Source organism: Convolutriloba macropyga, chromosome 13 (genome assembly GCF_964194025.1).
Source record: "Convolutriloba macropyga chromosome 13, txConMacr16.3, whole genome shotgun sequence".
In the NCBI taxonomy this organism is placed as follows: Eukaryota; Metazoa; Xenacoelomorpha; order Acoela; family Convolutidae; genus Convolutriloba; species Convolutriloba macropyga.
Window position 1 is genome coordinate 23644016 of NC_134480.1, and position 25589 is coordinate 23669604.

Sequence of the window (25589 nt, forward strand, 5' to 3'; positions counted from 1 at the left end):
AATTTTTTTAGTTCTGCACCCGAGTGTTAAGAACTGTGAACAAATATGGTTGCTATTAATATTTGAGAAGACCACTGAAACAATTATTTGAAAACATTTCTCGAGTAGAGTAATTCAAATACCTTATTTACGGTGAAGTTGATATGAAACTTCTTGTTCAGGCCCGAGAGCAAAATTAATTTCCGGCGAGAAAATTAAGGCCTTGATTTTCTTCTTTAAGCTATGTGACAGCCTCAGTAGAAGTAACATTCTGCCATAGAACAAGATTGCAACCGATTGGAAGTTCGACACAATTGACCATTTACGATTTTCACCATGCGAGTAATTAATCACTGAAAAACGTTGTATTATCGCAATGCAAAACGTATTATTGACTTTTTTGTAGTAACTATGTGCTCTATCACTATCAATTGGCTGCCTACAGTTGATTTTTGAGGTACTTGCTATCTAATAAGGTTTCAAAATGAATGGAGTCACAGAAACGTCTCATTCAATGGAAAAAAAACGAACAAAGCATTTTATATCATAAGCTGGAAGGCACTGGAGGCGTTTTGTCACTTTTTTCGTGCTTAATAACCAAATCACAATTTGTATGAACAGAATAATTTATTAAAACGATCATTCAAAAAATGTTGTTGAGACGAGTAATTCAAATACCTTATTTTTGGTGAAGTTGATATGAAACTTTCTGTTTGGGCCCGAGAGCAAAATTAATTTCCGGCGAGAAAATTAAGGCCTTGATTTTCTTCTTCAAGCTATGTGACAGCCTCAGTAGAAGTGACATTCTGCCGTAGACCAAGATTGCAACCGATTGGAAGTTCGACAAAATTGACCATTTACGATTTTCAATATGCGCGTAATTATGCAGTGATAAACGTTGTATTATCGCAATGCAAAACGTATTATTGACTTTTTGTAGTAACTATGTGCTCTATCACTATCAATTGGCTATTTACAGTTGGTTTTTGAGGTACTTGCTACCTAATAAGGTTTTAAAATGAATGGAGTCACAGAAACGTCTCATTCAATGAAAAAAAATGTCGAAGAAAACATTTTATATCATAAGCTGGATGGCACTGGAGGCTTTTTTGTCACCTTTTTAGTCCTTAATAACCAATTCACACTTTTTATGAACAGAATAAATCATTAAAACGATCATTTAATAAATTGCTTCGAGACGAGTAATTCAAATACCTTATTATTGGTGAGGTTGATATGAAACTTTCTGTTTAGGACCGAGAGCAAAATTAATTTCTGGCAAGAAAATTAAGACCTTGATTTTCTTCTTTAAGCTATGTGACAATCTCAGTAGAAGTGACATTCTGCCATAGAACAAGATTGCAACCGATTGGAAGTTCGACAAAATTGACCATTTACGATTTTCACCATGCGAGTAATTAATCACTGAAAAACGTTGTATTATCGCAATGCAAAACGTATTATTGACTTTTTTGTAGTAACTATGTGCTCTATCACTATCAATTGGCTACCTACAGTTGATTTTTGAGGTACTTGCTATCTAATAAGGTTTCAAAATGAATGGAGTCACAGAAACGTCTCATTCAATGAAAAAAAAACGGACAAAACATTTTATATCATAAGCTGGAAGGCACTGGAGGCATTTTTGTCACCTTTTTTAGTGCTTAATAACCAAATCACACTTTGTATGAACAGAATAAATTATCAAAACGATCATTCAAAAAATTTTGTTGAGACGAGTAATTCAAATATCTTATTTTTGGTGAAGTTGATATGAAACTTTCTGTTTAGGCCCGAGAGCAAAATTAATTTCCGGCAAAAAAAATTAAGACCTTGATTTTCTTTTTTAAACTTTGCGATAGCTTCAGTAGAAGTGAAATTCTGCTATGGACCAAGATTGCAACCGATTGGAAGTTCGACAAAATTGACCATCTACGATTTTCACCATGCGCGTAGTTAAACAGTGAAAAACGTTGTATTATCGCAATGCAAAACGTATTATAGACTATTTTGTAGTAAGTATGTGCTCTATCACTATCAATTGGCTACTCAAAGTGGGTTTTTGGGGTACTTGGGACCTAATAAGTTTTTAAAATGAATGGAGTCACAGAAACGTCTCATTCAATGAAAAAAAGTCGAACAATACATTTTATATTATAAGCTGGAAGACACTGGAGGCTTTTTTGTCACCTTTTTTAGTGCTTAATAACCAATTCACGCTTCGTATAATAAGAAAAAACCATTAAAACGAGCATTTAATAAAATTTTTTGGGACGAGTAATTCAAATGCCTTTTTTTTTGGTGAAGTTGATATGAAACTTTCTGTTTAGGCCCGAGAGCAAAATTAATTTCCGGCAAAAAAAATTAGACATTGATTTTCTTCTTTAAGCTATGTCACAACCTCAGTAGAAGTGCCAGTCTGCTATAGATCACAATTACAAGGGATTGGAAGGTCCACAAAGCTAACCATTTACGATATTCGCCAGGTGCTTAATTAAACAGAAAAAAACGTTGTATTATCGCAATGGAAAACGCATTATTAACTTTTTGTGGTAACTATGCGCTCCATCACTATTAACTGGTTATTGTCAGTTGGTTTTTTGTGTACTTGCTACCTAGTAAGGTTTTAAAATGAATGGAGTTACAGAAACGTCTCATTCAATGAAAAAAAAGTCGAACAATACATTTTATATTATAAGCTGGAAGACACTGGAGGCTTTTTTGTCACCTTTTTTAGTGCTTAATAACCAATTCACGCTTCGTATAAACAGAATAAACCATTAAAACGATCATTTAATAAATTTTCTTGGGACGATTATTCCAAATACCTTATTTTCGGTGAAGTTGGTATGAAACTTTCTGTTTAGGCCAGAGAGCAAAATTGATTTCCGGCAAAAAAAAATTCAGACCTTGATTTTTGTCTTTAAGCTATGTTACAGCCTCAGTAGAAGTGCCATTCTGCTATAGAACAAGATTAAAACGGATTGGAAGGTCGACAAAATAGACCATTTACGATTTTCGCCAGGTGCGTAATGAAACAGTGAAAAACGTTGTATTATCGCAATGAAAAATTCATTATTGACTTTTTGGAGTAACTATGCGTTTTATCACTACCAATTGGTTATTTGCAGTTGGTTTTTGGGGTACTTGCTGCCTAGTATGGTTTTAAAATGAATGGAGTGACAGAAACGTCTCAATCAATGAAAAAAAAGTAGAACAAAACATTTTATATCATAAGCTGGAAGACACTGGAGGCTTTTTTGTCACCTTTTTGGTGCTTAATAAGCAATTCACACTTTGTGTGAATAGAATAAACCATTAAAACGATCATTTAAATCATTTTTTTTGAGTCGAGTAATTCATATACCTTATTTTCGGTGAAGTTGGTATGAAACTTTCTGTTTAGGCCAGAGAGCAAAATTGATTTCCGGCAAAAAAATTTTAGACCTTGATTTTAGTCTTTAAGCTATGTTACAGTCTCAGTAGAAGTGCCATTCTGCTATAGAACAAGATTAAAACGGATTGGAAGATCGACAAAATTGACCATTTACGATTTTCGCCAGGTGCGTAATGAAACAGTGAAAAACGTTGTATAATCGCAATGGAAAACGTATTATTGACTTTTTTGCAGTAACTCTGTGCTCTATTAGTATCAACTGGTTAGTTTTAGTTGGTTGTTGGGGTACTTGCTACTAAATATGATTTCAAAATGAATGGAGTCACAGAAACGTCTCATTCAATGAAAAAACAGTCGAACAAAACGTTTTGTATCATAAGCTGGAATGCATTTTAGGCCATTTTGTCACCTTTTTAGTGCTTAATAACCAATTCACATTTCGTATGAAGTGAATAAACCATTAAAATGATCATTTAATAAATTTTCTTGGGACGATTATTCCAAATACCTTATTTTCGGTGAAGTTGGTATGAAACTTTCTGTTTAGGCCAGAGAGCAAAACTGATTTCCGGCAAAAAAATTTTAGACCTTGATTTTCGTCTTTAGGCTATGTAACAGCCTCAGTAGAAGTGCCATTCTGCTATAGAACAAGATTAAAACGGATTGGAAGGCCCACAAAATTGACCATTTACGATTTTCGCCAGGTGCGTAATGAAACAGTGAAAAACGTTGTATTATCGCAATGAAAAATTCATTATTGACTTTTTGGAGTAACTATGCGTTTTATCACTACCAATTGGTTATTTGCAGTTGGTTTTTGGGGTACTTGCTACCTAATATGGTTTTAAAATGAATGGAGTGACAGAAACGTCTCAATCAATGAAAAAAAAGTAGAACAAAACATTTTATATCATAAGCTGGAAGACACTGGAGGCTTTTTTGTCACCTTTTTTAGTGCTTAAAAAGCAATTCACACTTTGTGTGAATAGAATAACCATTAAAACGATCATTTAAATCATTTTTTTTTTGAGGCGAGTAATTCAAATACCTTATTTTCGGTGAAGTTGGTATGAAACTTTCTGTTTAGGCCAGAGAGCAAAATTGATTTCCGGCAAAAAAAAATTTAGACCTTGATTTTCGTCTTTAAGCTATGTTACAGCCTCAGTAGAAGTGCCATTCTGCTAGAGACCAAGATTAAAAAGGATGGGAAGGTTGAGAAAATTGACCATTTACGATTTTCGCCAGGTGCGTAATGAAACAGTGAAAAACGTTGTATAATCGCAATGGAAAACGTATTATTGACTTTTTTGCAGTAACTCTGTGCTCTATTAGTATCAACTGGTTAGTTTTAGTTGGTTGTTGGGGTATTTGCTACAAAATATGATTTCAAAATGAATGGAGTCACAGAAACGTCTCATTCAATGAAAAAAAAGTCGAACAAAACGTTTTGTATCATAAGCTGGAATGCATTTTAGGCCATTTTGTCACCTTTTTTAGTGCTTAATAACCAATTCACATTTTGTATGAAGAGAATAAACCATTAAAACGATCATTTAATAAATTTTCTTGGGACAATTAATCCAAATACCTTATTTTCGGTGAAGTTGGTATGAAACTTTCTGTTTAGGCCAGAGAGCAAAACTGATTTCCGGCAAAAAAATTTTAGACCTTGATTTTCGTCTTTAGGCTATGTAACAGCCTCAATAGAAGTGCCATTCTGCTATAGAACAAGATTAAAACGGATTGGAAGGCCGACAAAATTGACCATTTACGATTTTCGCCAGGTGCGTAATGAAACAGTGAAAAACCTTGTATAATCGAAATGAAAAACGTGTTATTGACTTTTTTGCAGTAACTCTGTGCTCTCTTAGTATCAACTGGTTAGTGTTAGTTGGTTCTTGGGGTACTTGCTACCTAATATGGTTTTAAAATGAATGGGGTCACAGAAACGTCTCATTCAATGAAAAAAAAGTAGAACAAAACATTTTATATCATAAGCTGGAAGTCACTGGAGGCCTTTTTGTCACCTTTTATAGTGCTTAATGAGCAATTCACACTGTGTGTGAATAGAATAAACCATTAAAACGATCATTTTAATAATTTTTTTCGAGACGAGTAATTCAAATACTTTATTTTCGGTGAAGTTGGTATAAAACTTTCTGTTTAGGCCAGAGAGCAAAATTGATATCCGGCAAAAAATTTTTAGACCTTGATTTTCGTTTTTAAGCTACGTTACAACCTCAGTAGAAGTGCCATTCTGCTATAAAACAAGATTGAAACGGATTGGAAGGTCGACAAAATTGACCATTTACGATTTTCGCCAGGTGCGTAATGAAACAGTGAAAAATGTTGTATAATCGCAATGGAAAGCGTAATATTGACTTTTTTGCAGTAACTTTGTGCTCTCATAGTATAAACTGCTTAGTGTTAGTTGGTTCTTGGGGTACTTGCTACCAAATATGGTTTTAAAATGAATGGAGTCACAGAAACGTGTCATTCACTGAAAAAAAAGTCGAACAAAACGTTTTGTATCATAAGCTGGAATGCACTTTAGGCCATTTTGTCACCTTTTTTAGTGCTTAATAACCAATTCACATTTTGTATGAATAGAACAAACCATTAAAACGGTCATTTAAAAAGTTTTTTTGAGACGATTATTTCAAATACCTTATTTTCGGTGAAATTGGTATGAAACTTTCTGTTTAGGCCAGAGAGCAAAATTGATTTCCGGCAAAAAAATTTTAGACCTTGATTTTAGTCTTTAAGCTATGTTACAGTCTCATTAGAAGTGCCATTCTGCTACAGAACAAGAATGAAACGGATTGGAAGGTCGACAAAATTGGCCATTTACGATTTTCGCCAGGAGCGTAATGAAACAGTGAAAAACGTTGTATAGTCGCAATGAAAACATATTATTGACTTTTTTGCAGTAACGTTGTGCTCTATTAGTATCAACTGGTTAGGTTTAGTTGGTTCTTGGGGTACTTGCTACCTAATATGGTTTTAAAATGAATGGAGTCACAGAAACGTCTCAATCAATGAAAAAAAAGTAGAACAAAACAATTTATATCATAAGCTGGAATGCACTTTAGGTTTTTTGTCACCTTTTTTAGTGCATAATAACCAATTCACAATTTGTATGAATAGAACAAACCAATAAAACGGTCATTTAAAAAGTTTTTTTGAGACGATTGTTTCAAATACCTTATTTTCGGTGAAATTGGTATGAAACTTTCTGTTTAGGCCAGAGAGCAAAATTGATTTCCGGCAAAAAAATTTTAGACCTTGATTTTAGTCTTTAAGCTATGTTACAGTCTCATTAGAAGTGCCATTCTGCTACAGAACAAGAATGAAACGGATTGGAAGGTCGACAAAATTGGCCATTTACGATTTTCGCCAGGAGCGTAATGAAACAGTGAAAAACGTTGTATAGTCGCAATGGAAAGCGTAATATTGACTTTTTTGCAGTAACTTTGTGCTCTCATAGTATAAACTGGTTAGTGTTAGTTGGTTCTTGGGGTACTTGCTACCAAATATGGTTTTAAAATGAATGGAGTCACAGAAACGTGTCATTCACTGAAAAAAAAGTCGAACAAAACGTTTTGTATCATAAGCTGGAATGCACTTTAGGCCATTTTGTCACCTTTTTTAGTGCTTAATAACCAATTCACATTTTGTATGAATAGAACAAACCATTAAAACGGTCATTTAAAAAGTTTTTTTGAGACGATTATTTCAAATACCTTATTTTCGGTGAAATTGGTATGAAACTTTCTGTTTAGGCCAGAGAGCAAAATTGATTTCCGGCAAAAAAATTTTAGACCTTGATTTTAGTCTTTAAGCTATGTTACAGTCTCATTAGAAGTGCCATTCTGCTACAGAACAAGAATGAAACGGATTGGAAGGTCGACAAAATTGGCCATTTACGATTTTCGCCAGGAGCGTAATGAAACAGTGAAAAACGTTGTATAGTCGCAATGAAAACATATTATTGACTTTTTTGCAGTAACGTTGTGCTCTATTAGTATCAACTGGTTAGGTTTAGTTGGTTCTTGGGGTACTTGCTACCTAATATGGTTTTAAAATGAATGGAGTCACAGAAACGTCTCAATCAATGAAAAAAAAGTAGAACAAAACAATTTATATCATAAGCTGGAATGCACTTTAGGCTTTTTTGTCACCTTTTTTAGTGCATAATAACCAATTCACAATTTGTATGAATAGAACAAACCAATAAAACGGTCATTTAAAAAGTTTTTTTGAGACGATTGTTTCAAATACCTTATTTTCGGTGAAGTTGGTATGAAACTTTCTGTTTAGGCCAGAGAGCAAAATTGATTTCCGGCAAAAAAATTTTAGACCTTGATTTTAGTCTTTAAGCTATGTTACAGCCTCAGTAGAAGTGCCATTCTGCTATAGAACAAGATTAAAACGGATTGGAAGATCGACAAAATTGACCATTTACGATTTTCGCCAGGTGCGTAATGAAACAGTGAAAAACGTTGTATAATCGCAATGGAAAGCGTAATATTGACTTTTTTGCAGTAACTTTGTGCTCTCATAGTATAAACTGGTTAGTGTTAGTTGGTTCTTGGGGTACTTGCTACCAAATATGGTTTTAAAATGAATGGAGTCACAGAAACGTGTCATTCACTGAAAAAAAAGTCGAACAAAACGTTTTGTATCATAAGCTGGAATGCACTTTAGGCCATTTTGTCACCTTTTTTAGTGCTTAATAACCAATTCACATTTTGTATGAATAGAACAAACCATTAAAACGGTCATTTAAAAAGTTTTTTTGAGACGATTATTTCAAATACCTTATTTTCGGTGAAATTGGTATGAAACTTTCTGTTTAGGCCAGAGAGCAAAATTGATTTCCGGCAAAAAAATTTTAGACCTTGATTTTAGTCTTTAAGCTATGTTACAGTCTCATTAGAAGTGCCATTCTGCTACAGAACAAGAATGAAACGGATTGGAAGGTCGACAAAATTGGCCATTTACGATTTTCGCCAGGAGCGTAATGAAACAGTGAAAAACGTTGTATAGTCGCAATGAAAACATATTATTGACTTTTTTGCAGTAACGTTGTGCTCTATTAGTATCAACTGGTTAGGTTTAGTTGGTTCTAGGGGTACTTGCTACCTAATATGGTTTTAAAATGAATGGAGTCACAGAAACGTCTCAATCAATGAAAAAAAAGTAGAACAAAACAATTTATATCATAAGCTGGAATGCACTTTAGGCTTTTTTGTCACCTTTTTTAGTGCATAATAACCAATTCACAATTTGTATGAATAGAACAAACCAATAAAACGGTCATTTAAAAAGTTTTTTTGAGACGATTGTTTCAAATACCTTATTTTCGGTGAAGTTGGTATGAAACTTTCTGTTTAGGCCAGAGAGCAAAATTGATTTCCGGCAAAAAAATTTTAGACCTTGATTTTAGTCTTTAAGCTATGTTACAGCCTCAGTAGAAGTGCCATTCTGCTATAGAACAAGATTAAAACGGATTGGAAGATCGACAAAATTGACCATTTACGATTTTCGCCAGGTGCGTAATGAAACAGTGAAAAACGTTGTATAATCGCAATGGAAAGCGTAATATTGACTTTTTTGCAGTAACTCTGTGCTCTCTTAGTATCAACTGGTTAGTGTTAGTTGGTTCTTGGGGTACTTGCTGCCAAATATGGTCTTAAAATGAATGGAGTCACAGAAACGTCTCATTCAATGAAAAAAAAGTAGAACAAAATATTTAATATCATAAGCTGGAAGTCACTGGAGGCTTTTTTGTCACTTTTTATAGTGCTTAATGAGCAATTCACACTTTGTGTGAATAGAATTAACCATTTAAACGATCATTTAAATAATTTTTTTCGAGACGAGTAATTCAAATACCTTATTTTCGGTGAAGTTGGTATGAAACTTTCTGTTTAGGCCAGAGAGCAAAATTGATTTCCGGCAAAAAATTTTTAGACCTTGATTTTAGTCTTTAAGCTATGTTACAGTCTCAGTAGAAGTGCCATTCTGCTACAGAACAAGAATGAAACGGATTGGAAGGTCGACAAAATTGGCCATTTACGATTTTCGCCAGGAGCGTAATGAAACAGTGAAAAACGTTGTATAGTCGCAATGAAAACATATTATTGACTTTTTTGCAGTAACGTTGTGCTCTATTAGTATCAACTGGTTAGTGTTAGTTGGTTCTTGGGGTACTTGCTACCTAATATGGTTTTAAAATGAATGGAGTCACAGAAACGTCTCAATCAATGAAAAAAAAGTAGAACAAAACAATTTATATCATAAGCTGGAATGCACTTTAGGCTTTTTTGTCACCTTTTTTAGTGCATAATAACCAATTCACAATTTGTATGAATAGAACAAACCAATAAAACGGTCATTTAAAAAGTTTTTTTGAGACGATTGTTTCAAATACCTTATTTTCGGTGAAGTTGGTATGAAACTTTCTGTTTAGGTCAGAGAGCAAAATTGATTTCCGGCAAAAAAATTTTAGAGCTTGATTTTAGTCTTTAAGCTATGTTACAGCCTCAGTAGAAGTGCCATTCTGCTATAGAACAAGATTAAAACGGATTGGAAGATCGACAAAATTGACCATTTACGATTTTCGCCAGGTGCGTAATGAAACAGTGAAAAACGTTGTATAATCGCAATGGAAAGCGTAATATTGACTTTTCTGCAGTAACTCTGTGCTCTCTTAGTATCAACTGGTTAGTGTTAGTTGGTTCTTGGGGTACTTGCTGCCAAATATGGTCTTAAAATGAATGGAGTCACAGAAACGTCTCATTCAATGAAAAAAAAGTAGAACAAAACATTTTATATCATAAGCTGGAAGTCACTGGAGGCTTTTTTGTCACTTTTTATAGTGCTTAATGAGCAATTCACACTTTGTGTGAATAGAATTAACCATTTAAACGATCATTTAAATAATTTTTTTCGAGACGAGTAATTCAAATACCTTATTTTCGGTGAAGTTGGTATGAAACTTTCTGTTTAGGCCAGAGAGCAAAATTGATTTCCGGCCAAAAAATTTTAGACCTTGATTTTCGTCTTTAAGCTATGTCACAACCTCAGTAGAAGTGCCATTCTGCTATAGAACAAGATTGAAACGGATTGGAAGGTCGATAAAATTGACCATTTACGCTTTTCGCCAGGTTCGTAATGAAACAGTGAAAAACGTTGTATAATCGCAATGGAAAGCGTAATATTGACTTTTTTGCAGTAACTCTGTGCTCTCTTAGTATCAACTGGTTAGTGTTAGTTGGTTCTTGGGGTACTTGCTACCAAATATGGTTTTAAAATGAATGGAGTCACAGAAACGTCTCATTCAATGAAAAAAAAGTAGAACAAAACATTTTATATCATAAGCTGGAAGTCACTGGAGGCTTTTTTGTCACTTTTTATAGTGCTTAATGAGCAATTCACACCTTGTGTGAACAGAATTAACCATTTAAACGATCATTTAAATAATTTTTTCTGAGACGAGTGATTCAAACACCTTTCTTTCGGTGAAGTTGGTATGAAACTTTCTGTTTAGGCCAGAGAGCAAAATTGATTTACGGCAAAAAAAATTTAGACCTTGATTTTTGTCTTTAAGCTATGTTACAGCCTCAGTAGAAGTGCCATTCTGCTATAGAACAAGATTGAAACGGATTGGAAGGTCGACAAAATTGACCATTTACGATTTTCGCCAGGTGCGTAATGAAACAGTGAAAAACGTTGTATAATCGCAATGGAAAACGTATTATTGACTTTTTTGCAGTAACTCTGTGCTCTATTAGTATCAACTGGTTAGTGTTAGTTGGTTCTTGGGGTACTTGCTACCAAATATGGTTTTAAAATGAATGGAGTCACAGAAACGTCTCATTCAATGAAAAAAAAGTAGAACAAAACATTTTATATCATAAGCTGGAAGTCACTGGCGGCTTTTTTGTCACTTTCTATAGTGCTTAATGAGCAATTCACACTTTGTGTGAATAGAATTAACCATTTAAACGATCATTTAAATAATTTTTTTCGAGACGAGTAATTCAAATACCTTATTTTCGGTGAAGTTGGTATGAAACTTTCTGTTTAGGCCAGAGAGCAAAATTGATTTCCGGCAAAAAAATTTTAGACCCTGATTTTCGTCTTTAAACTATGTTACAACCTCAGTAGAAGTGCCATTCTGCTATAGAACAAGATTGAAAAGGATTGGAAGGTCGACAAAATTGACCATTTACGCTTTTCGCCAGGTGCGTAATGAAACAGTGAAAAACGTTGTATAATCGCAATGGAAAGCGTAATATTGACTTTTCTGCAGTAACTCTGTGCTCTCTTAGTATCAACTGGTTAGTGTTAGTTGGTTCTTGGGGTACTTGCTACCAAATATGGTTTTAGAATGAATGGAGTCACAGAAACGTCTCATTCAATGAAAAAAAAGTAGAACAAAACATTTTATATCATAAGCTGGAGGTCACTGGAGGCTTTTTTGTCACTTTTTATAGTGCTTAATGAGCAATTCACACTTTGTGTGAATAGAATTAACCATTTAAACGATCATTTAAATAATTTTTTTCGAGACGAGTAATTCGAATACCTTATTTTCGGTGAAGTTGGTATGAAACTTTCTGTTTAGGCCAGAGAGCAAAATTGATTTCCGGCCAAAAAATTTTAGACCTTGATTTTCGTCATTAAGCTATGTTACAACCTCACTAGAAGTGCCATTCTGCTATAGAACAAGATTGAAACGGATTGGAAGGTCGACAAAATTGACCATTTACGCTTTTCGCCAGGTGCGTAATGAAACAGTGAAAAACGTTGTATAATCGCAATGGAAAGCGTAATATTGACTTTTTTGCAGTAACTCTGTGCTCTCTTAGTATCAACTGGTTAGTGTTAGTTGGTTCTTGGGGCACTTGCTACCAAATATGGTTTTAAAATGAATGGAGTCACAGAAACGTCTCATTCAATGAAAAAAAAGTAGAACAAAACATTTTATATCATAAGCTGGAAGTCACTGGAGGCTTTTTTGTCACTTTTTATAGTGCTTAATGAGCAATTCACACTTTGTGTGAACAGAATTAACCATTTAAACGATCATTTAAATAATTTTTTTTGAGACGAGTAATTCAAACACCTTTCTTTCGGTGAAGTTGGTATGAAACTTTCTGTTTAGGCCAGAGAGCAAAATTGATTTTCGGCAAAAAAAAATTAGACCTTGATTTTTGTCTTTAAGCTATGTTACAGCCTCAGTAGAAGTGCCATTCTGCTATAGAACAAGATTGAAACGGATTGGAAGGTCGACAAAATTGACCATTTACGATTTTCGCCAGGTGCGTAATGAAACAGTGAAAAACGTTGTATAATCGCAATGGAAAACGTATTATTGACTTTTTTGCAGTAACTCTGTGCTCTATTAGTATCAACTGGTTAGTGTTAGTTGGTTCTTGGGGTACTTGCTACCAAATATGGTTTTAAAATGAATGGAGTCACAGAAACGTCTCATTCAATGAAAAAAAAAGTAGAACAAAACATTTTATATCATAAGCTGGAAGTCACTGGCGGCTTTTTTGTCACTTTTTATAGTGCTTAATGAGCAATTCACACTTTGTGTGAATAGAATTAACCATTTAAACGATCATTTAAATAATTTTTTTCGAGACGAGTAATTCAAATACCTTATTTTCCGTGAAGTTGGTATGAAACTTTCTGTTTAGGCCAGAGAGCAAAATTGATTTCCGGCAAAAAAATTCTAGACCTTGATTTTCGTCTTTAAGCTATGTTACAACCTCAGTAGAAGTGCCATTCTGCTATAGAACAAGATTGAAACGGATTGGAAGGTCGACAAAATTGACCATTTACGCTTTTCGCCAGGTGCGTAATGAAACAGTGAAAAACGTTGTATAATCGCAATGGAAAGCGTAATATTGACTTTTTTGCAGTAACTCTGTGCTCTCTTAGTATCAACTGGTTAGTGTTAGTTGGTTCTTGGGGCACTTGCTACCAAATATGGTTTTAAAATGAATGGAGTCACAGAAACGTCTCATTCAATGAAAAAAAAAGTAGAACAAAACATTTTATATCATAAGCTGGAAGTCACTGGCGGCTTTTTTGTCACTTTTTATAGTGCTTAATGAGCAATTCACACTTTGTGTGAACAGAATTAAACATTTAAACGATCATTTAAATAATTTTTTTTGAGACGAGTAATTCAAACACCTTTCTTTCGGTGAAGTTGGTATGAAACTTTCTGTTTAGGCCAGAGAGCAAAATTGATTTTCGGCAAAAAAAAATTAGACCTTGATTTTTGTCTTTAAGCTATGTTACAGCCTCAGTAGAAGTGCCATTCTGCTATAGAACAAGATTGAAACGGATTGGAAGGTCGACAAAATTGACCATTTACGATTTTCGCCAGGTGCGTAATGAAACAGTGAAAAACGTTGTATAATCGCAATGGAAAACGTATTATTGACTTTTTTGCAGTAACTCTGTGCTCTATTAGTATCAACTGGTTAGTGTTAGTTGGTTCTTGGGGTACTTGCTACCAAATATGGTTTTAAAATGAATGGAGTCACAGAAACGTCTCATTCAATGAAAAAAAAAGTAGAACAAAACATTTTATATCATAAGCTGGAAGTCACTGGCGGCTTTTTTGTCACTTTTTATAGTGCTTAATGAGCAATTCACACTTTGTGTGAATAGAATTAACCATTTAAACGATCATTTAAATAATTTTTTTCGAGACGAGTAATTCAAATACCTTATTTTCCGTGAAGTTGGTATGAAACTTTCTGTTTAGGCCAGAGAGCAAAATTGATTTCCGGCAAAAAAATTCTAGACCTTGATTTTCGTCTTTAAGCTATGTTACAACCTCAGTAGAAGTGCCATTCTGCTATAGAACAAGATTGAAACGGATTGGAAGGTCGACAAAATTGACCATTTACGCTTTTCGCCAGGTGCGTAATGAAACAGTGAAAAACGTTGTATAATCGCAATGGAAAGCGTAATATTGACTTTTCTGCAGTAACTCTGTGCTCTCTTAGTATCAACTGGTTAGTGTTAGTTGGTTCTTGGGGTACTTGCTACCAAATATGGTTTTAAAATGAATGGAGTCACAGAAACGTCTCATTCAATGAAAAAAAAGTAGAACAAAACATTTTATATCATAAGCTGGAAGTCACTGGAGGCTTTTTTGTCACTTTTTATAGTGCTTAATGAGCAATTCACACTTTGTGTGAATAGAATTAACCATTTAAACGATCATTTAAATAATTTTTTTTGAGACGAGTAATTCAAACACCTTTTTTTCGGTGAAGTTGGTATGAAACTTTCTGTTTAGGCCAGAGAGCAAAATTGATTTACGGCAAAAAAATTTAGACCTTGATTTTTGTCTTTAAGCTATGTTACAGCCTCAGTAGAGGTGCCATTCTGCTATAGAACAAGATTGAAACGGATTGGAAGGTCGACAATATTGACCATTTACGATTTTCGCCAGGTGCGTAATGAAACAGTGAAAAACGTTGTATAATCGCAATGGAAAACGTATTATTGACTTTTTTGCAGTAACTCTGTGCTCTATTAGTATCAACTGGTTAGTGTTAGTTGGTTCTTGGGGTACTTGCTACCAAATATGGTTTTAAAATGAATGGAGTCACAGAAACGTCTCATTCAATGAAAAAAAAGTAGAACAAAACATTTTATATCATAAGCTGGAATGCACTTTAGGCTTTTTTGTCACCTTTTTTAGTGCATAATAACCAATTCACAATTTGTATGAATAGAATAAACCATTAAAACGGTCATTTAAAAAGTTTTTTTGAGACGATTATTTCAAATACCTTATTTTCGGTGAAGTTGGTATGAAACTTTCTGTTTAGGCCAGAGAGCAAAATTGATTTCCTGCAAAAAAATTTTAGACCTTGATTTTAGTCTTTAAGCTATGTTACAGCCTCAGTAGAAGTGCCATTCTGCTATAGAACAAGATTAAAACGGATTGGAAGGTCCACAAAACTGACCATTTACGGTTTTTGCCAGGTGCGTAATTAAACAGTGAAAAACGTTGTATTATCGCAATGTAAAACGTAATATTGACTTTTTTGCAGTGACTGTGTGCTCTATTAGTATCAACTGGTTACTGTTAGTTGGTTCTTGGGGTACGTGCTACCAAATAAGGTTTTAAAGTGAATGGAGTTACAGAAACGTCTCATTCAATGAAAAAAAAGTCGAACAAAACATTTTATATCATTATCTGAAATGCACTTTAGGCTTTTTTGTCACCTTTTTTAGTGCTTAATAACCAACTCAGTGTCGCCCGCACTTAACCGGAACCATTTCTTTCTTTCCAGAAACGTCACTAGAGGTTTTTGGAAAGCTTATATACATGAATGTTTGTGCGATTTCATTTTTCGATTGACAACCACATTTAGAAGTTGGCGATGTGGGAATTTGTTCCCAAATAGCAGTAAAGGTTTTGGGTGTTATCTAACTGCTAATTGGACTTCCATTGGGTGTAGAACTTGAGGCACCGTTTCCGGCCGCTTTGCCGAAGTTTTTGAGAAAATTGGGTCTCTGAAAAGCCTAAAAAATTATGTTCTGTTTTATGTCTTTAGTGATATCTCCCCAACTACTGTATCAAATTGAATGAACATGGTCGCGTTTTGATGACATTGAACCTTTCGTAGTTGCAGTATCTAATTCGTTCATCAAACTTCACTGGTCAAAACTTATTCAGATGAGAACTTATGCGAATTCGGTGTCCAATCAATAACTAAACTTAAGAGTTCTTTCATTTTTTGACGATCTCTACGCAACTACAGGACCAAAATCAAAAATCTTAGTCACGTTATTCAAACATTAAGCAGTTTTAGCTTGGGCAATGTAATTGTATTTCTTATTTCGCTGATATATAGTTAAAATGAACTTTAAACATGCAGAAAAAAAATTTAATTCGGTTTTTGCAGAAAATTTGATGTTTTATTAGTTTTAAGCGTTATTCTGACATGCGAATTGTGACATTTAGCCTTCAGTGTAGCCCATGAAGGTGTTTGAGTAAACTGTTTTGGGTAATTCAACAATTTTTCATTTTTTGCCATTCCAGGATTTTCTGGTCAGTGTTGTTTTTCCACCAAAACATTCCAGACACCCTAGCCTTTATGGCGATGTGGGAATTTATTCCCACATCGCGGTAAAGGTTTTGTGTGTTAACTAAGTGCTCAGTGGACGTAAGTTCGGTGCAGAATCACGTTTGAGGAGCCGTTTTTGGCCGTTTTGCCGAAGTTTCCGAGAAAATTGGGTCTCAGAATAGCCTGAAAATTGGGGTCTGCTTTATGTCTTTAGTGATTTCTCCAAAACTACTGTACCAAATCAAACGAGCATGGTCGCGTTTTGTTGGCATTGGACCCTTCTTGCTTGCAGTGTATAGTTGGTTTCCCAAATCGGCCTAATCAAAAAGTTATTAATGTTCAGACCTGAAATAGGTCGAATTTTCGGCCTATACTGGGTGACCCAAATTTCGGTAGAACAAAACACGCGATTTACCCAACAAGTGTTAGTGATTTAGAATCCCCAGTTAGTGGAGAGTCTCCCCATATATATTTTGTATGTTGTTTTACGTAGTCCAGGTGGTCAATTTTAGCGAAACCTGCGCCGTACTTGTCCTATTTAGTCATTTGGTACGGTACCTTTATGTTGGAATATCTCCTCGTAGAAAGAACCGATTTTTGATCTGTTTGTTGATTTGAACTCAGCGTGAGCCGTACTTGAATCCCTGTAAATGGCGTTTTGTTTCTTTCAGCCGTTTTCGAGAAATTGGCCAGGACACATACCTCCATTTTTACCTATTCGTGTCCGGTACATTTCAGGTATGTACATGTTAGACCAACAAAAAAGACGAATTTAGCCCCGCGAAATGGTTCTTTAGACTCCCCTGATAGTGAGGACTCTCCTCATATATGTTTTATAGGGCGTTTTCCGTAGTTCAGAAGGTCAATTTTAGCTCTGAAAGTGGCGTATCTCTCTTCTGGGGTCAGTTGGTACGGTACCTTATTTTTGCTATCACTCCTCGAAGAATGCACCGATTGGGCTCATTTTTTAATATGATGCGTATCTCAAGCAGTGCTACAATCTGTACTAAGGGAGTTTATTTTTGTTCAGCCGTTTTAGAGAAATTGGCCAGTAAACTTGCCCTCGTTTTAGCCCCAGAAGAGGTTGACACCAGCGGGGTGTCACCGTTGACACCGTTGACACCTTGAAGCTTTGAACTGTGTTTTAAAAAATTAGTGTTTTGAGTAGCCCGTCTAACGTAGATTCAGAATATGTATACTTTATACAGCATTTTGTGATGTTTAGATGTTCAATTTTAGCTCTGTAGGTTGTGCATCTCTCCTCTAAGGTCCTTTGGTACGGTACATTTTTTTTGCTATAACTCCTCGAAGAGTGCACCGATTGAGCTCATTTTTTAATATGACGCGTGTCTCAAGCAGTGCTACAATTGGTATCAAGGGCGTTTGTTTTTGTTCAGCCGTTTTCGAGAAATTGGCCAGGGAACTTGGCCCCGGTACGACCTCCTGAGGAGAGAAGAACGACCATGAACACGATATTAAACTTGTTATATTTAGAATTAAAGGGCAGATTTGAGTGTTTTAGATTTGTGAGTTAGTGGAGAGTCCCCCCATATATATATTTGTGGTTATATTCAGTGGTTATAATGAGTGGTTATAGGTTACAGTACAGAAACAGGACCAGAAAGGGGTCATTTTAGACATCTGGTACGAATCGTTTATTTTGAAATATCTCCTCGTAGAGTGAACCGATTTTTGATCTGTTTTTTGATTTGAACTCAGCTTGAGCAGTACTTGAATCCCTGTAAATGGCGTTTTGTTTCTTTCAGCCGTTTTTGAGAAATTGGCCTCGACACATACGGTCATTTTGACCTTTTAGTGACTGGTACGTTTCACGTTTCTATATGTGAAATGGTGAAATTAATGACTTTTACTGCAGGAATAGGCTCGTTGAACTCCATTTGTAATGGGGAATCTCCCCATATATATTTTGTATAGGATTTTCCGAGATCTAGGGGGTCAAATTTCACTCTGCAAGTGAACCCCCCCAACCCCCGTAAATATATTCCCAAAATCATGTAATTTCCTTGGGAAAATGGGAAAATGTTGTTTTGGGGTACCAGTATAAGCACTGTAGTCCCCATATAATGTGGGAAAACTCTACTACAATTTTCAGCCATATTGGTTGAGGGGTTGATCTTCTCTTCCCTTATTACTTATGTATACTATTATTCTAAGGTGAGGGCGTTTCGCCCCATGGGGTGCACCTCCCCCCCCTGTCCCGTTGAGACGCCGGTTAGTCGGTCCCCCCCCTCTGGGCTTTGGTGCACCTCATGATGGGGACGTACGCGTGGTGCGGGCGAGTTTTGCGGTCGTCTTTCGTTGCGTTTCGGTGCGTTTCGGTGCGTTTCGGTGTGTTTCTACGGTACCTTATTTTTGCTATAACTTCTTACATGTGTTCATTGTTCTAAATGGTCACAATGGGTACTTATAATTTGGTATCAACATGCTAATAGCTGTGACCAAAGTTGGTTGTTATTAACAGAGTGGTTCAGACTTTGTAATGAATTTAAAATTGAATTTCAGATTTTGCTTGCTTTAATAGTACTTCTGCTTCATAACTATCAACGTCATCACATCTGCAAACGACAAACTAAACGTGAGTTGAACACCATCAATGTATTTAGATATTTTAAATGTTTGTAGTCTTTTGTGTGACCTGTTGATAGCAACAGGCACCGTGTGTGTTAAGTGAAAGTGTGTTTGCATTTTGATAAATATATATATGCTTATGGTACATTCATTATTGTGGTTCTAGTTCTACCAATAATGAGGTAAATAGCTTCCCGCTGAGCCTATAGAGTCTGAGCTTAAGCATCGAGAACAGTGGTAAAACTGCGCAGTCCTTTAATGGGGAAAGTATAATAAAAAATGGCATGCCAAGTAAGCTCCAGGTTTTTTTTTCTCATTGTGTTTGGCTATGCCCTGAGAGACTTCTAGCTAATTTCTACTACACTGACTACTAGCTATTTGCTACTGCCCTATTAAGTTTGCAGTGGTATCATGACGCCCGATATGCGTATAAGATTTTTATTGCGTCATTTTTCAAGATTTCTGAAGAAAAAATAGGTGCTCTTGGTTTTCAAAAATGACCCCTCTTTTTTCGTTAATTCCTTCTCAATTCGATTTCGTTTCGCTATTTTGGTTTAAAAGGCCCATAGATTATCACGAGCAGACGTATATGAGAATAAAAGAAGCAATAAGTAGGGGGCAATTGTTTTCTGTAAGAAAGAGAAGTTGCTTATGGTGGTAAATTCTTTTCTCAACTCTTGTGATAGTTCGGTTTTCGAAATCGTCAGTAATTATTTTCTTTCTTTTCATGGGAATAATTATTTTGTTCCATCGGTATATTGTAGATAGATGTTTTTTATTGGCCTGAATCGATACTGTTTCAAAAGTGTTGAGTTTTTGATAGTTTTGCTTTTTCTCCAGGGATTTTTTTTATCATTTGGTTATGCCCTGAGAGACTTCTAGCTATTTTCTACTACATTGACTTCTAGCTATGTTCTACTGCCCTGGTAAGTTTTCAGTAGTATCATGACGCCCGATATGCGTATAAGATTTTTATTGCGCCATTTTTCAGAATTTTGAAGAGAAATAATTGCTCTTGGTCTTCAAAAATGATCCCTCCTTTTTCGTTAATTCCTTCTCAATTCGATTTCGTTTCGTTTTTTTGGTTTAAAAGGCCCATAGTTTATCACGAGCAGACGTATATGAGAAAAAAAGGAGCAGTAAGTAGGCGCAATTGGTTTCTGTAAGAAGAAGAAGTTGCTTCATGGTGGTAAATTCTTTTCTCAACTCTTGTGATAGTTCGGTCTTCGAAATCTTCAGTAATTATTTTCTTTCTTTTTGATGGGAATAATTATTTTGTTCCATTGGTATATTGTAGATAGATGTTTTTAATTGGCCTGAATCGATACTGTTTCAAAATTGTTGAGTTTTTGATAGTTTTGTTTTTTCTCCAGGGATTTTTTTCTCATTGTATTTGGTTATGCCCTGAGAGACTTCTAGCTATTTTCTACTACATTGACTTCTAGCTATGTTCTCCTGCCCTGTTAAGTTTTCAGTAGTATCATGACGCACGATATGCGTATAAGATTTTTATTGCGCCATTTTTCAGGATTTTTGAAGAAAAATAAGTGCTCTTGGTCTTCAAAAATGACCCCTCTTTTTTCGTTAATTCCTTCTCAATTCAATTTCGTTTCGTTATTATGGTTTAAAGGCCCATAGATTATCACGAGCAGACGTATATGAGAATAAAAGGAGCAGTAAGTAGGTGCAATTGGTGTCTGTAAGAAAGAGAAGTTGCTTCATGGTGGTAAATTCTTTTCTCAACTCTTGTGATAGTTCGGTCTTCGAAATCTTCAGTAATTATTTTCTTTCTTTTTGATGGGAATAATTATTTTGTTCCATCGGAATATTGTAGATAGATGTTTTTTATTGGCCTGAATCGATACTGTTTCAAAATTGTTGAGTTTTTGATAGTTTTGCTTTTTCTCCAGGGATTTTTTTTTCTCATTGTTTTTGGTTATGCCCTGAGAGACTTCTAGCTATTTTCTACTACATTGACTTCTAGCTATGTTCTACTGCCCGTGTAAGTTTTCAGTAGTATCATGACGCCCGATATGCGTATAAGATTTAGATTGCGCCATTTTTAATGATTTTTGAAGAAAAATAAGTGCTCTTGGTCTTCAAAAATGACCCATCCTTTTTCGTTATTTCCTTCCCAATTCGATTTCGTTTCGTTATTTTGGTTTAAAAGGCCCATAGATTATCACGAGCAGACGTATATGAGAATAAAAGGAGCAGTAAGTAGGGGCAATTGGTTTCTGTAAGAAAGAGAAGTTGTTTCATGGTGGTAAATTCTTTTCTCAACTCTTGTGATAGTTCGGTTTTCGAAATCTTCAGTAATTATTTTCTTTCTTTTTGATGGAAATAATTATTTTGTTCCATCGGTATATTGTAGATAGATGTTTTTTATTGGCCTGAATCGATACTGTTTCAAAATTGTTGAGTTTTTGATAGTTTTGCTTTTTCTCCAGGGATTTTTTTTTCTCATTGTATTTGGTTATGCCCTGAGAGACTTCTAGCTATTTTCTACTACATTGACTTCTAGCTATGTTCTACTGCCCTGGTAAGTTTTCAGTAGTTTCGTGACGCCCGATATGCGTATAAGATTCCGTCTGCGTCATTTTCAAGATTTCTGAGGAAAAATAGGTGCTCTTGGTCTTCAAAAATGACCCCTCCTTTTTCGTTAATTCCTCTTCAATTTGATTTTTTTTCGTTATTTTGGTTTAAAAGGCCCATAAATTATCACGAGCAGACGTATATGAGAATAAAAGCAGCAATAAGTAGGGGGCAATTGGTTTCTGTAAGAAAGAGAAGTTGCTTCGTGGAGGTAAATTCTTTTCTCAACTCTTGTGATAGTCCGGTCTTCTAAATCTTCAGTTATTTTTTTCTTTTTGATGGGAATAATCAGTTTGTTCTATTGGTATGTTGTAGATAGGGGTTATTTGTTGGCCCGAATCAATACTGTTTGAAAATTGTTGAGTTTTTGATAGTTTTGCTTGTTCTCCAGGGATTTTTTTTCTCATTGTCTTTGACTATACCCTGAGAGACTTCTGGCTATTTTCTACTACATTGACTTCTAGCTATTTTCTACTGCCCTGGAAAATTTTCTACCACCCTATGCTCTTATGCCGTTTATATGGTCTAAATTGAAATTATTTTCAAATTTTTTGCAGATTTTCATTTCATTTCTGGAATTCGTGCTTCGGTCAATTGAAAAATCTTTGGTTTTTGTTATTAGAATGAGCTCCCAGCCACTAAGAGAGGTTCAAAAATTTACTGAACCGAAGCGAAAAGCATCTGCAAGAATTCAGGAGCAGAAAAACGCAGTTGATCTTCCTGAAGACTACTCGTTTTTGGTATTCTTCCCATGTGATCGGAAATTTGACATGATTTTGGCATCAAATAACCGCTGGCCTGGCTACCTTACAAATGCAGATAAGCTGAATTTTGCTGATAAACGTCCTTACCCAAGAGTAGACTTCAAATCTGAAAAGAAAAATGTAACTGTGACTGGCGTTCTCTTAAGTCAGGGAGCGATGTTGCTAATGGAACGTCTTGCAAGAAAAATGGATTCCTTAGTTGATAAAGGTAAAGAACATATTGATGACATGGATATCACAATAAATTTCCAAACTGCATGCAAGGAACTTGAAAGAGACGGTTTCTTTGAAGAACTTGAGAATATGCCGCCTTCTAAGAGGTTGAGACTTGAAAAATTCAAGATGCCCCTCAACGTAGAAGTGCCCGAAGCAGTTGAAATTGATAACGCTGCTGATGTAAACGATGATAATAATGCTGACCTTCCCGAGCTGGAGGGCGAGGAAGTCAATAGACTAATGGAGGCAATAAACGGGGTCAAGACGGCAGATGAGGCTTCAGGTGTCGATAAAGAGGTCAATAGTTTTAAAATCATGTTTTATGAACAAACTGATAGCAGTTTGTTCTCTAAAATTATGCATGTCTTTTTTTCACTTGGTGGGCGATCTTAAGTAACCAAAGTTGTTTACTCTATTGGTTAAACTCATAAGAATTAACTGACCTATTTTATCAGATCTTTATAGGTGATTGCTTGAGAATCTTATCTAAAACGAATCAATTTTTTTTTAGATTTTGAATCGAAATTAAATCAAACAAGTGGTTTTAAGCGAGCTGATAGCAGTTCGTTTTGGTTCCAAATCTTGAGGCAATTAGTTTTCCCCTTTTTCGTAAAAGCTGGTTTTAGGCCATCTGGCGAAAGTTTGAGCAGTTGGTGATCAGAATGGTTTATCGAATGGAAAAAACTGAACGGGTGCTTGACGATCTTTCTAAGTTTGCTAAGAAGGCTCTTGATCAAATAAATCAATTTTCTGAATGCTCTGTTTCGAATCTAAGACGGTCAATAGAACCCAATGATGAGGAAAACACAGGGCCTTCTTTGATGTATGAGCAGGTCGATTTAATGAAACTTGGCGGCGCGACTCATTCTGAGCAGGCTTTTTGTATAGCGAAAGCGCTGTGGACAGAAGAGGAGAGAAAAAATATTTGCATAGATCCGAAGAAATCTCTTTCTAAGGATACTGACCGAACTCAGGCTGACGAAGAAAGAACCGACTTGTATCGAAAAGCTGTAGAGCTTAAATTTGGTGACAATTTTTCGGAAACACTTTACAAAGCGACCTTGCGTCTTGTTAATCAACGATTCAGGGAAAAGCGCAATTCTCTCCAAAAATAGGTGCTTCTGAACTTATTATGTTGAGTTTTGAGTTGTTTTCTCTCTTAAGTTGCTCATCTTTTATGCATTTCTCTTAGTTTTGATGTAAGTTTTAGTAACATTTGTTTGAGTGTTCTTACTTTTTCCAAAATAAAAAGAGAAATGTGTCTGCCCTTTTTCTAAGACCAGTGTATTTGTTCAACTTGAGTCTCAGCACTCTGATAGCAGTTTGTTGAGAAGCTGAAGTAAGATAGCATGCTTTCTGTGTTATGATTTACCGCTCCTTCTTTTTCAGCGTACTTTTTTGAAAAACTTAATTTAACGTTTTTTAAATAACGTTTGAGTCTCGGCACTCTGATAGCAGTTTGTTGAGAAGCTGAAGTGAGATAGCATGCCTTATGCGTTATGGTTTACCGCTCCTTCTTTGTTCAGCGTATTTTTTTTCAAAAACTTAATATATCGTTTTTTAAGCGAACTTTGCATGAAATGCTTTCTTATTTATACGGCTAAAAATCTTGCGCAATTTTTCCCCCCCATTTTCAGTCAAAAATGAGCCGCAGTAAAAATACAAATGCTATGGATAATCATGTGGAACGACTATTTTACTACACTGATTTGCTTGAGGAAACATACCGGGGTTTTTGTCATAGCGAGCTGGACGCAAGAAACTCCCTGTTGGAAGTGACCGAGATGCTTGATAAAATGGTAAGCTCAAAGCGCTCATGTTTTCGATAGACCTCCGTCATTTTTCATCTCGTCTTGATAGCAAGGCGTCATGACAATCCATATAAATTTTGTAATACCCAAAGCAGCAAAATGTTCTCAATATGCTGCTTCGTTTTCCTTATTAAATCACCGCTTCGCTTGCTGTGGGATGTCCATCAATTTTCCTTTCAATGCTTGAAACTTTTCCCTTTTGGCTTAGATCAATAAGAAGGTCCGTAGCTGTCGCTTAGCAGAAAAAAGACGCATTTTCATGTACAAGGACCAGAACTTGCTGGGCTTCAAAGGAAGTAGGAGTGACTATGCTGGGTTTGGTCGGTACTTAGCAAGAAAAATTTTAACTGATGACGAACTCAAGCGAGTTTGCTGGTTCCCACAGAGAAAATTGTTGGACAATAGCAGATGTCCAGCTTCTGAAGAGGATGAAGCAGCTTTCAAAGGTTTTTTTTTTAAATTACGTGCTTTTTTAAAGTTTCTTAATCTCATTTCTCTCTACAAAAATTTTTCTCTGCTAACACTGATTGTTAGGCTTTAAAGTTTCGCTTTTCTGAAGGTTCATATTAGTGAACTATTTTCCTGAGCTCTCTTTTCTTTTTTTGTTTCAGAGGCAGTGAGGCTTTTCTGTGGTGATAGTCTGTATGCCCTAAGGAAAGCGAAAGACTCCGCAAACTGTCTCGGACGACAACTTATTAGAAGTAGCTCAATCAAGGACTGCACTGCCGAATCTAATTAGTTTGAGTTGCTTTGGGGAATAAAGCTTCCAGAATGTTTTTTTCTGATTTTCCTTGCTTTCCCGAGAAAAAAGTGTTTAAAGTATTCTTTCTCCAGAACTGTTTTCAGTTCAAAATGTCTCTTCTGGATTACCAAAAGTACACACTTTATCAATCAGTGGCCAAGCAAATGAAAAATGTTGCAGTGAATTGGAGGGAGTTGGCTCATGTTGACAGGGAGCTCACTGGGAAATGGATAAATAGAGGTAATATAGTTGCTCATAATGTAGATATTGATTTGACAGCTGACCAGGGTCCAATCATTGACGTAAAAGGGTTCCTCGATAGCGAGTACGGTAGGAGCATGAAAAATGTAACCTACGAACCCGTTGACTATCTTC

At 35.4% G+C, this 25589-nt stretch overlaps 1 protein-coding gene across 1 annotated transcript in view; it reads right to left on the bottom strand.

Annotated features, from left to right (window-relative positions):
- Positions 1-25589, bottom strand: part of LOC142352140 (large ribosomal subunit protein uL22m-like) — a 350565-nt gene that overhangs the window by 176933 nt on the left and 148043 nt on the right. The window lies entirely within an intron of this gene.